The following is a 13,014-nucleotide window of genomic DNA, read 5'->3' as shown; positions in this document are numbered from 1 at the left end:
CAAAAACACACATATCAATGATGCTGTGTTTAAATATTAAGCATCTCTGTAAACAAAATTAGTGTTTGTCAAACTGCTGTCTTGTATTACAACTCTAGTTTCCGGTGCATGTCAAAACATCGAGGAAAAAGAATTGTCCATTTTTTCTGAATTTATGATATGAACATGGAAAACATTCTATGTAGCATTTTTTATTCTATTTTATTTTCGAAGATCAGCTGTTTTGCATGTAAGCCTATGGAGCGGTCAATTACAAGACTGCAACCTGCTATATATCCAATGAAAGTTTTCAAAGAAAGTGTTGGTTCTAGTTTTTTGAAATTTTTATATTTTTTGTCATATGTGGTCAAAGTAAATATTTTGTCAAAATTTTTGAAAATTAAACGAGCCAAATTCATGTTATTCATGGTGTTTGGTACCACCTTTTAAGTACCACACATTGTACCCCTGTGTGAGAAGTTCTGTTCCCGAACAGTGCAAGTGCGAAACCATAATAGTATATTAAAAACAAAATAAATACAACAAAATCATTTTAAAACCGATAAATGAAAAGTTAAATTTATAAGTGAAACTCCATTGAAAGAATAAACAAAATTTTTCACTTATGTAGAACTTGCTCCATATCCTTTGTGTTCATAGTTTATCAATGTCACCATTTTGTAAGCTTTAGTAAACACACTTGAAAGTTAATTAGCTGGTGACAATACATGCAATATTATATGGCGATTAAACATTACAAATAAAGACAACAGTAGTATACCGCTGTTCAAAAATCATAAAGCAATTGAGAATAAAATAAATCTGGGTTACAGACTAAAACCGAGGGAAACGTATCAACTATATGAGGAAAACAACGAAACAACAGAAACTTTAAAATGCAACAAAAAAAATAAAAAAATAAAACAACAATACAACACACACTAACGAACTGTAAGATAACAACTACCATATAACTTGGTAATGACTGGGAAAATACGTTCATCTAGGACTTAGTTTAACACATATACATGTATAGGTACAATGATTTTGATAGCATTTTAGTTTACACATGAATATAAATATGTCACCTGGAAGGCGAACAATACAAAAATCGTAAAAATGGAGGGCCTCGGTGATCTAGTGGTCTTAGTATTCCACTTATATATTGCTAGCATGTGAACGCAGTCGTTGTTATCTATATTATTAATGTACCAATAAGAGAGCTACTCATTTATCAGATCGTGATAGTATTATTCTTGTTGATAATTAAATAAAGTCTGTCTTATTATGCTGCGACATGATTTCATACATGAATATGATAATCTTATCAGATTTAGCCAATACATCTCACAATACGCCAATGACAATAACAAAGATGGAAACTACTAGTACCAACTATAAAACATCCAGCATGGACATCGAAAAAGGTAAAAATATGATTAATTGTTTAAGATGAATTCAATCAAATCGGTATTTTTTACGCCTACTGACTGATTTGGGGTTTAATTAAGTTAATAATACATATAACGATTGTATGTGGATAAATGTTTAGATAAACAGATTCGTTTTCAATGCGAGCAAAGTAAGACAAAGTATTGGCCCATAATTTGTATACTCTGTAATCAATGCTGCATCCGTCAAAAGATTCAAATTGTAAATAATTGTCTGTGTTGAAGAAAATATAATAAGTTATCAAAGGTAACGGGCTTATAATTTAATACACCAGAAGCGCGTTTCCTCTAAATTAATGCCGGCGTCACACATTGGCGTACAGACCGACGTGCACCAGACGTACAGAGAAAAAATGAGTATGACCGTATATGTTAGGTGAACGCAATTGTTAGACGCACATTGTATAAGTGCGAGGTAAGCCGAAATGCAAAGATATACGCTTGGCGAACGCTTTAACTCCAGGACATTTTATGCAGCATAAGAATTTGCAAATAGCTCTAGCGTTTTTCAAACGTTTACCTGTTCGATACACGACCGTAATACATACTTTACAAGCGCGTTGGAAAACGCTTCAAGTAAGTTTGAGACACGTTTAAGACACGTTGTGTACGCCTCAAGATCGTTCGACTTATACTTGGACGTATGGTGGCGTGTTTGTAACATACGCTTGTGATATTTTAAGCACTCCGTGAATGTATAAAACGCACCCGTGGCGTATCAAAAGCTTATTCTAACATTCAACGAAACTTACTTTGACAATGACATTTACATATATAGTGACATATATATGTCATTGACTTTACAAGGCTATGTGTATCTAGAAGAAGTACACAGAATACAATTGAGAATGAAAATTGAGAAGATGTCAAAGAGACAAAAACCCGACATAGACCTATGTGTCTTCAATGAACCGAACAAATCTAGCACCTGGCGGTGGGCCTTACCTATATACAAATAAGTACTTGTTCAGTGTAACATTCCATAATTACATGTCCAGGACACGTTCAAGGGACGTTTTTCCTTTGTAGCGTGCATTTCATCTACGTTAGACAAACGCCAACATACGTAACCGGCATGCCCTAAACATGTTTTAAGCTCGTTGTGCACACAATACAGATATGATTGAATAGTTGAATGCGTTCAAAGTTACTAGCGTATTGGAAGCAAGAGTTTTGACCACGCCCGGCGTACGTCCGTGCTATACGTTGATGTGTGACTCCGGTAATAGACTCATCAGTGACGCTCAGATCAAAATAGTTATAAAGCAAAAGAATTACCAGTTGACCGATCAAAATCACATATTATTTATGATTTTTTTTTTAATTTGACTTGGGTTGTCATGTCAGAGGATAAAATGATACTATGTCTTCAGTTTTAGTAATATGTTTGACGTATCACTAAAAAAACTAAATTACTATATTTTCAAAACAATTTGTAGAAAAATTAACAATGGCAAATTCAATATTAATTGCTGTATTGGTAGTACTTACTGGTTTACAACTTGCAGAAATTACTGGTTTATACATATTACATAAAAAAGGTATAATATAATTATTTATCAAAAGGAGTGAGAAAATAATAATGAAACTATGAAAAATCATTTCAAGACGGAAAAGACGAACAGACAATAATTTAACTTATATAAAACACTACACAGAATACAAATTATTGAGTAAAACGAACCTAAGCACAACTGAAAATACACTATGTAAATGTATTATGTTCGAATTCGAATGGGTTTTTTTTTAATAAATATAGGAACATGTGGTATGAGCGCCAATGAGACAACTCTCAATTCAAATAACAATTTATAAAAGTAAACCATTATAGGTCAAGGTACGGCCTTCAACATGATTTGTATCTTTTTTAAACAAACTATAAACATGTATCTATATAAACGTATTAGCATATCATATTCGACGAAAGATAACGTTATGACCTCATTGTGTTGTTGTATTTTTGCTTTTATTAAAAAAGTAATCAAATTGAAATGTTTTATGGATTGGCAAAGATTTTATACATGTTGAATACTAAAGTTAGGTTTGCATATTTGCATGTTCGTGTTTGTCTCTCTCAAATAATAAATTTTGCCTGTTGTTTCCTTCTGGTTTTTGGTAAATATCCAGATTTTTGTTTGTCTGGTTTGATGTATTGAACTCTCAAGTCCAAGGTCGATTGCGAGACAAATTATTAAGGTTTATGTTCCCTTCTTCCTGCATTTTACATTACGAAATGGTCAAAGATAACTTGTATAAAACACACACACACACACACAGATGGTTGAAAAAACATAGCATTGTGTACGTATGCCACGGAAATAATTATCAGAGATACCAGGCATATAATTTGATACACCAGACGCGCGTTTCATCTACACTAGACTCATCAGTGACGCTCAGTTCAAAATATGAAAAAAGCCAAATGAGTATAAAATTAAAGAGCATTCAAAGTAATAATTACTTATTATTTTGTTGCATTTATTGGCAAAAAGATATTTGTGGCATACCACTCTACCGTTAGATGTGTACAAAATACAATAAACATCCATTAAAATAATTTTTTTTAAAACACGTTTTTTCCAAAGTTCAGTGCATCATAGAATTTGTCCATATTTGTACATTTGTTTTACTAATATCTTTTATTTTTTTAAAGGGAAATCTTTGCTTGCACTGCATGCAAAAGTAATATATCTATTCTGTATCAAATTCTCGAGTACAAGGGAGAGGCTGTTGGTTTGCTATATAATGTCTATATATTCAGTATTTAGTACATATGTCTTACGTTAGCTCTTGTATATTTTTAGTTTTGAAAAAAGTAAAATAACAAAAATTACGCACTCCGTAGAAAATTCAAAACGGAAAGTTCCTTATAAAAAGCAAAATCAAAAGCTCAAACACATCATACGAATGGATATATGACAACTGTCAACATTGAACTGACATACATTGTTAATAGAACAATGCACTTTATGTTAATTAGGACGACAAAGAGGGTTAGTGGGGAAATGCTACACACTGTATACATATAACAATGATAATACTTGTATTTTGCATAATTAATGACAAACTATCAATACTGTCTTTAATGCAGGGATTGTACAATTCAAAATCGGAAAAAATGAAACGTAAGTATAAATCTACAGAAACTTGCAATAGATATTAGAATATGTGGTATGCGTGCCAATAAGACAGCTATCAAAGACACAATTTGCAAAGTAAACCATTAGTACATTTTTATCCGTAGTATACATTCGATTGAATCAAGCAAACAATCTTAAAAATTGATCAAATCAATTTTTTATACATTTTAATCAAAACAAGAAATGTCTTGATTAACACTATGGTGATACTAAAAACTCAGTATGGTCGAGTTTGCCCATAAGTATAAAGGTCGAAATAAATAATTCATAAAAAGAATAGACAAAAAGCTTTCATCGATAATAATTCAACGTTTGTCGAATAATACATTCACAAGTAAGTGTAAAATATCAGTTAAATACATTTAAAAAGATGGAACAACTCATTCAATATATTAAACTTGTAATGTGTACGTCAGACGCGGGTTTTAACTACGTACGACTAATAAGAGGCATTCGAATCAAAACAAATCAAAACGATTGACAACTGTAAATTCCAAAAACTATTCCAAGCACAGCTTTTGCAAAATAAACTTAAGAGAGGTAAAAACCTTCATGTTCAGAACAATCAACATTAGTTTTCGTTAACTTATTAACATCTATTTTATCAGCAATCAAAGACGGGATTCAAAGTTATTGTGAACTGCCTTTTCTAGAGGTGGCGTGAATCAGATGTGGATCTTTAAGAGTACATACAATCTAAATACTCTCTTATATCTTGCAATAGTATTAAAACTTTAGACTTTTCTACACTTTACACAAGTATTCCACATTCCAAACTGAAAGACAAATTGAAAGAGTTGTTATTGCTTTGTTTCATTAAAAAGAATGGCCAACGTAGATACAAGTAGTTTATCTTATGGAGAGATAAATCCGACTTTGTAAAGGATCACTCTGATTCAAACAAAAAATTCTATGAGACTGACATTATCAAGATGCTTGATTTATTGATTAACAACATATTTGTAACGTTCGGAGGACGTGTTTTTTGCAACAGACTGTCGGCATTCCAATTGGAACCAATTGTGCTTCTCTTCTTGCCGACTTGTTTCTTTATTATTACGAGGCTGACTTCATACAGGAAGAAAGATAAGACGTTAGCAATATACTTTAACTCTACTTTCCGCTATATAGATGACGTTCTTTCACTTAATAATTCAAAATTTGGTGATGTTGAACGTATCTATCCCTTCAAACTAGAGGTAAAGAATACAACAGATACAGTTAAGTCGGCCTCATATCTTGACTTACATCTAGAAATGGACAATGATGGTCGTTTGAAAACAAAACTTTACGACACAAGAGATGATTGCAGCTTTCTAATTGTCACTTTTTCATTTCTAAGTAGCAACATTCCAGCAGCACCTTCATACGGGGTATATATCTCCCAATTGATACGATATTTCCATGCTTGCATTTCCTATCATGATTTTCATGATAGAGGGTTGCTGCTCACAAAGAAGCTATTAAACCAAGAGTTCCAAATGTTGAAGTTGAAATCATCCCTTCGTAAATTTTACGGACGCCATCACGAGTTGGTTGACCGTTATGGAATAACGTTTCACAAATGATATCGGATATGATCCTTACGTCGTAACTACAATCCCCTTCCCTTTCATGAATGTAACCTACCGAATTAGACAAATTACCGGAACTGTTATAACATAAGCAATACGACGGGTGCTTATTCTTTAGTGTTCTATGTTGTGTCATGTGTTCTATTGTTTGTCAGAATGTCCTCTTTCATTTTTAGCCACGCGTTGTCAGTTTATTTTCGACTTATGAGTTTGTCTGTCCCTCTAATATCTTTCGTCCCTCTTTTACAATAACCTGTACAGAACATGAATATATCTATGATATTCCATGACAACACAAAAGTGCTGGCTATTGCGCTTGTAATGGAAACAACCAGCATTTGACGTAAGATTTATGATCAACTGCTCGTTTGGATGTCATGTTTTTCTGTATTTTGAAAATTGGTTCAGTTTGTCGGTTTATCGAACAAGAGGTATAAGGATACATAACAGTAATCAAAGATCAAACAGGCCAAGAATGACAGAGAAAACCATGACACAGAACAGTAGCCTTAATAAGGTGGCATGCAAGTGTTCACATATTTGAATTTAGTGGATAATTTAATTTACGAGCGTAGGATGTCGTATATATAGTTACTGACATCATACTTTTGGGGCCTTTGCTCTCATGTCGACAGATGATCAGTTGACATTCCCACCATAATACCATATTGTTATAAATAAGGTATATATAACAAGTGATTGATAGTAATTGACATATACATTTGTTAGTATTATGTTTTAGGGTTTATGCTGACGTCAATAATGATAATTCAGAGATGCACGTTTACAGTACCATGGACATCGCTGGAGATACCGGGAACAGTATTAGTTAATATAATGAAATTCACTAACGTTACTACATACAATCGATTTAGACGACAATCTGTGTAATGCAAATTGCTATTTGATGCCTTTATTTGAAAGGAGATATAATACTTTTTAAAGCTGTCATCATTTGAAACAATATCACAAAAGCATACAGGAAACTCATTCAAGTCAGTATGGCAGAAAAATACATGCGTACTCAAAATGGGCTTGACGTAATGAAATACAACAACATTTTAAATATTGATGACACCGTATCAAATTTGACAAATTAAAGAGGATAAAAGGTCAAATATTTGCTGAATCCGAGTCCCCATGTTCCATTCACGAATATCTAATCCAAGTATAAATCAAAATTTAAAACACATAATCCATTGTCATAAGAAGAATAACTTTTCCCATCAAAGTATAACAAATTGCAAATGCATAATTTTAGTTAATCTCAATAGAGCTAAAGTATTATGTTCTTAGTCTAAATTGATTTTTGACATCAGTTACTGAATATCTACTGGCATATATGAAAGCGATTTATCAACTTGCTAAGTTGCTTAGAAAAACTTGTGGATATCAGGTGGACGAAGGAACGGATGTCAGTTATAAACCCCTATGAGTGTGTCAAATAGCAAACAACAAAATAAACAAATTTAAGAAATTTATAGGTTTCTTGAAATAATGAGTATGCAGAGACAAGGAGTAATTTTTAGATGTATAGACATCCTGTTTATCTAAAATTGACGCTGACTGACGACATATATTGCCAACATAATTTTTTAAATGTATTTCTACTGCTTTTTCTCGTGCCTAATAGGTACATACAATCTATCTGTCTCATCGGCAGTTACATATATTTAAATATATCCCTACTGCCTTTTCTCGTGCCTGAGAGGTGCATACAATATGTCTGTCTCGTCGGCAGTTACATGTATTTAAATATATCCCTACTGCCTTTTCCTGTGCCTGAGAGGTGCATACAATCTGTTTGTCTCGTCGGCATTTACATGTATTCCTACTGCCTTTTCTCATGCCTGTTTCTCTTTTCGGTATTTACATATCTCAGTTGATGATACATGCTATTACACAACATATTTCAAATATGTATAAATAAAGGCAACAGTAGTATACCGCTGTTCAAAACTCATAAATCCATGGACAAAAAACAAAATCGGGATAACAAACTAAAACCGAGGGAAACGCATTAAATATAAGAGGAAAACAACGACATAACACTAAAATGTAACACATATAGACAAAATCCCACGAGAATAACAAATATAACATATATATATAACATCAAAACCAAATACATGAATTTGGGATAGACAAGTACCGTGACACGTCTTATCGCAATGTGAATTTACACTCAAAAATAAGAGAAAACAAACGACACAACGTTATAATGTAATACACACAGAAACGAACTATAATATAACAATGACCATATTCCTGACTTGGTACAGGGCATTTTTAAAGGAAAAAATGGTGGGTTGAACCTGGTTTTGTGGCATGCCAAACCTCGCACTTTTATGGCCATGTGAAATATAACATCAAAATGACAACACAGGACTACAATATAAATAAATTGGAGAACACAATTGACAAAGAATCACACGAACAACAGCCAACAAAAGGCAACAAGTTCAAAATTTAAAAAAGAAGATATATGATTGCCAATGAGACAAATCTCCTATAGAGACCAACTGACACGGAAATTAACAACTATATGTCACCGTACGGCCTTCAACAATGAACAAGGCCAATAAATTAATTAAAAACCAATTGTTCAGAGACCAATTGAAGGATTTTCCACATCAAAGTTATGGAAAAGAATCTAGTTCTGGTTTACTCAATGTTAAAATTGGCATCGAATCATAAGTTTCCTTATACTGATAGGATAGATAAATGGTTTCTATTATTTTTGAATGAAATAAAGGTGCTAATGTGCTACTTTCAGTAAAGTATACGTCACTTCCAGTCTCATAATAAAACTTTTTTCACAGTGATTCTAAAAAAATATAGTTTCTTTTTACTTTTTTGCGTAGAACGGGAGATAATTGGCAACTTCCGGTTCATCAAATGTTATTTCTAGTCTTGAGTGATAAGTTAATGTATCTATATTACACACTATATGGAATCCAAGTACTTTCACATGAATAAAGTGCAAAAATATGTACTTTTTTCAAGGTCACTTCCGGTTGTCTTTTTTTAAGGTCATATGTCACCTCACCTTTTGTAAAATGTCATATAGCTTTATAATGAACCAAGTTGAGGTTATATTCAAATAACCTTATATAAACACATTTTAGGGCACTTAATCTTATAGGTTGCATTTCTGTTAATATTGACAATGCAATTTCCCATAGGAACTACTTTTACGGCTAAAACTGTACCACCGTTACTATGAAGTTATGAAAAAAATCTTATCCTAGAATGTAAAGTTCTTATGCACTACAATTATTTTCAAAGGTCAAAATATAGGGCCGTGGGGCATATTTTCAACGTTTATATGCCCTGAACTTATTAGAGTTCAAACTAACACTAATTTTCTTAACTACCCCTACCTCAAATGAAGGGTTACCAAAAATTTCAATGTAAACAATATGCACATGTATATTTACTGGAAACATTCCCAAGTTATGTCTCTAAGAGATGGAACACAGAGAGCATAACTGGGAAACAGTATGTAAACAAAATTAATTTTCTATGAATATTCTAAATCTTTCCAAAAGAGGTGTGGTTTGAAAAAACAGCTGTATTTACAAAGTGTAAACTATACAAACATTTATTCAAATAGAAAACTCTCTAAAATTAGTTATTCTCACATTAATCCTCATTTATCAGAATTATAGCCTGAAAGAAATCACTGTGTATACTCTAAGTTTGTTTACCTAACCATTTCATACCCCTCCCCTGTTTCAATTTTTAAAAGAATTTGAAAACAAGACTTTAATTATTGACAGCTTACCCTATTTGCATATTTTCTGATATAAAATGCCTAGAACCTGTTTAAAACTGTTTTAAATAAAGTGGAAAATGTTCAAATTGAAGCTATGAGAATTGTAACAGGTGGGAATAAATTAACTTCGATACAGATGCTTTATAAGGAAACGGGTTGGGAAACACTTTCAGAAAGAAGGGAAAAACACAAGCTCACTATGTTTTATAAAATGGTGAATAAGGAAACTCCATATTATTTACAAAACTTGGTACCAAATCAAATAGTTAATTTACATAACCATTTCACTCGTCAGACTCAAAATACTTCGGAAATTCGTACAAGAACCAATCTATACTCCGATTATTTCCTTCCTTCGTCTATTAAATTGTGGAATAAGTTACCAGACCAAACGAGAAATTCTACGTCTTTAAGCATTTTTAAAAGTCGTATAAAAAACCCAAATAATAAATGCCCAAATTTTTACTACACTGGAACAAGAATGGGTCAAGTATTACATGCCAGATTAAGGATGAATAGTAGTTCTCTAAATGAACATTTGTTCAAGCGAAATCTAGTAGATTCTTCAAACTGCTCGTGTGGTTTGATCGAGTCTACAGCTCATTTCTTATTGCATTGTAAAAAATATGACGAATTGCGTAATGACATTATTTTCTCAATTAATTATCCAGTCACACTAAACACGAATTTACTTTTATTTGGGTCACAAGCTCTAAATTTAGACCAAAATAAAGATATTTTTGGAAAAGTACAAAAATTCCTACTAAAGTGCAAGAGATTTACAAGTTAAATTGTTATTCACTATTCTCACTAAGTTGCATTTCATCTAAACATGTGTGTAGTATTTCGGTGTAGTTTTCTTTTTTCTTTTTTTTACTTTTTTTTCTTCTTTTGTTGTATTTATTTTCATTATTTTAAAATTCTTTTTTGTTATATAGTTACTTAGTTTATACTTGTTCCATATCATAGTAACATTGCATGCTATATTTATGTAATAGTTAACTTGAGTTGGTATTTCAAGGAAACGGATTAATATAAGCTATATATTGCTTGTTTCCGAATCCTATTATTATTGTGTATTTTGTATGATGATATATTTGTATTGATGATGAAGAAATATGTTTAAACTAAAACTGTTTTGATAACATATTGAAAGCCTATCAGAATACTATAAATGTTATGTTTACAGACAATTATTACAGCATTCAAATTTATATAAAATATCCAAACCTACCTCTGTCTCCAGTTCACATCTTTCTGTATGCCTATTTGACAATAAAAGTTCACATTTTCTACCTCAAATGGTCAATTTAGAATTCTTGTCACAACAGTATCTTTTGTAACCATATATCTTACTCAATTTACCTAATAAATATACTAGAAGTGTTCAAACAAAGCCATATTTGCAATAGTTATATGTATGCAGATACCTTGCTGAGATATAAATTCACATAAAATGTTATAGAGATGTCTGCTAACACCGGATTTTCGTATAACTTCCAAGCATAGTTATTGTTTTCTATATCAAGAACTTAAAATTCATAAAATCATAGACTTTACAAGGTAAATTATCTGTTTTATGAATCCAGGGGGAGGCAATTTTCTATGTTTTTTGCCCCTGCGGCCTCAGATTTCCTAAATTATTGTGCTGTTTCTAGCAATTTGGAATATTTAGTCGTAGTGACAAAAAAAAACAGATTTAGGTGTTACGGCTTACTTTTGTGTTATCGACAGGACACAAACACCCCGTAAATAATATTCAGGAAGGATTGATGAGTTTCAATGACTGCGAAGAGTAAATGTAAGCACTTCTTAACAATTTAACAATTTAACTTACAAATATACAAATATTATGAATTAATTTTGTATTCAGGACTTTAAGTAAACTATGCGTACTGTAAACTATTAATTTATGCTGAGTCATCATATCTTTGGCCCAGGATTCTATCAATCTTCATGAAATATTTATAAAACTTCATATTTGAGTTAATTTCTATAAAATCTGTGAGATAAAAAAATTTGGTAAGATTATGAATGTTCTCTTTCTTCACCCTATATAGGATGCCATTCAATTGTATCAGACTAAATGAAACATATCATCATTACAATAAAGCAAACGTTTTGCTCTTGTTCTTTAATACATAAGTGTTGGTAAAAATGAAAAAAAAGCAAAAATCACAATTTAGAACCTGACCTTGTCCTCAAATTCTAAGTTAGGACATGGGGACCTCAAATAAAAACATTCCAGGGTTATATGGTTAACGGTTTATGTGTTGAAAAAAACATAACGACAAATTTATTTGGGAAGGGTAGATAACTCTTATAAAATTTCATCAAATCGCTTCGAACCAAATTAGTCAAAAATTCCCGAGGATGTATCGAACAATTTGAAAAAAGAATTTTGTCGATAACTTTTTTTTGTTACGAAGGAGATGCGATGCACCCATTTGATAAACAGTGAATAGGGAGATAACTTTTTAAAAGTTTTTTGAAATTTAAAAGCGCATAAACAGTACAATACAATTAAAGAAATATCTAAACGGCATATTGCGAAACAAACATTTTAAAATTTGGCGGGGAAAAAAATAATAATTAGAAGAAATACAATAGGTGTTTCCACAGAAAAGTGGAAAGACCTAATAACTCTAAATTAAATTTACAAAATGGAACTGTCGTAAACGACATCTTCATATCACTTATTCTTTAGTTTTTTAATTATTTAATCAAATCTGTAATGTAGGTCCAGGCCACTAATTTAATTACAATGTGGACCTTCGACAATAAACTTTATACGCACACTGCAAAAAATATTTTCTCTTTAAACTGTAGTTGCTTAGATGTTGGCTTTACCGAAAAAAAGTAAAATCACAAAAATATTGAAATTCAAAACGGAAATCCTCTACTCAAATCAAATCAAAAGCTTAAACACATCAAACAAATGGATAACACATGTCATATTCCTGACTTAGTAAAGCATAAACTTTTGTTTTTAACTGCAAGTGCGCCTTCAAACAGACTAAGTAACTAAGAACATATATTCTGCACTATCAACATGATCAACACCAAATTACTTTATTTCATTTGTCGAGAGC

The sequence above is a fragment of the Mytilus edulis genome, chromosome 5 (assembly GCF_963676685.1).
Source record: "Mytilus edulis chromosome 5, xbMytEdul2.2, whole genome shotgun sequence".
NCBI lineage: Eukaryota > Metazoa > Mollusca > Bivalvia > Mytilida > Mytilidae > Mytilus > Mytilus edulis.
Note: the sequence above shows the minus strand (reverse complement) of the source record.